This window comes from Hoplias malabaricus, chromosome 13, assembly GCF_029633855.1.
Source record: "Hoplias malabaricus isolate fHopMal1 chromosome 13, fHopMal1.hap1, whole genome shotgun sequence".
In the NCBI taxonomy this organism is placed as follows: domain Eukaryota; kingdom Metazoa; phylum Chordata; class Actinopteri; order Characiformes; family Erythrinidae; genus Hoplias; species Hoplias malabaricus.
The window spans coordinates 24478700-24480396 of NC_089812.1; positions in this window are offsets into that span (position 1 = coordinate 24478700).

Consider the following 1697-nt stretch of genomic DNA (forward strand, 5'->3'; position numbering starts at 1 on the left):
TATTTAACTGATAAATGTATATAACAATATTTTCACAGATGACTATAATTATATTATGTAAATATAATTTATAATCATACACCAGATAAGATGTAAAATATCCTATGGCTATAAAAATATAATACGATGCTTACAACACACTTACAATGTAGGAACAGAGGAAAGATAAAACTTATAAAAATGTAATATATGTAACACTGTTTTGAAAGGGTCCACAGTTAGGAGTTTAACTGGTAACAGGCGAAATCACCAAGATTAAGTGTAAAGGGAGCATCCACAGAAGGCTTAGTCTTTGCAAGCAAGGATGGTTTGTGGGTCACCACTTTGTGTCAAACAATTACCAGGTGAGGGAATTGCCAGTCAGTTCAAAGTTTCTCAGTGTAAGACTGCAAAGGATTTACGTATCTCACAATCAGCACTTCGTAACATGACATGAAAAGATTCAGAGAATCAGAGGAAATATCGGTGCGTAAAGACTAAGGGCGAAAAACAATCCTAAACATATGTGACCTTTGAGTTCTCAGGCAGAGTTTGAGAAATCATCATGCTATCATGGTGGACAGAACCACAAGGACTTGGGAGTATTTTGCAAGATCACTGTCACTAAACAGTCTACTATGCAACCTGAAACTGTAATTCTTTTGAATTAAATTGTGTGATTAAGTTTGTGCAGAAATGTACATAGTTGAGTTATCTGGGCCCAAAATTATCTGAAATAGACAGAAAGACCATGGAAGTGTGTTCTGTGGCCAGACAAGTTCACGTTTCAGCTTTTAAATGGGGTTTTAAAGTGGTTGTTAGATTCTATATGCCAAGGATGAAAAAGACAATCCAGACTCTTACCAATGAAAAGTGCTTAAACCAACATCTGTGATGGCATGGGGGTCTTCTGCATATTTTGTGAAGGTACCATTGATTCTGTGTTTTTTATTGGTATTCTTGAGACACAGGCTCCCGTCAAGGCAATATCTTTCTCCAAGACATTCATGTATATTTCAGCAGGGCAATGCCCGACTTCATTCTACATGAGTCACAGCAGCATGGCTTCATAGATACCGAGTACATGTGCTTGACTGGCCTGCATGTAGTCCATGTGGTTACATGTGTGTGATTGTGATTATGAATGTGTAGGTATAAGTGCATGTGCAGCAGTTTAAATTCATTCATTGTCTGTAACCGCATGTCCACTTCTGGGTCATGGTGGGTCCGGAGCCTACCCGAAATCACTGGGCGCAAGGCAGGAACACACCCTGAAGGGGGCAGCAGTTTAATTATGAAGATTAAAGCAACCTGATGTGAAAATTGTATCTTGTTTTTCAGTGCTACTACACAGGACCACCACAGAGCAGGCGTTGTGCTTCATTATGAGGCCTGCAGTGATCAGAGACAGTAGCTCATCTGTTGCTGTACAGTTTTATGTTGGTCATCCTCTAGTTATTCATCGGTGGTCACAGGATGCTGTTGGATATATATTTTTAGTTGGAACATTTTTAGTCCAGAACTGACACATAATTAAAAAGAATATTTTTTTTCTTCAAAAAGTGTTAAACGGAACAACTGCCACAAAATATTTAATTAAAACATGAATGTGTAGCTGCTAACAATTCTATTCAAACACTTCGGAATCGGTTTAGTGAAATATAATAAAAGAGTCGACTCAAACGAATTGACTTGTTAGTGAATCGGACATCACTGCA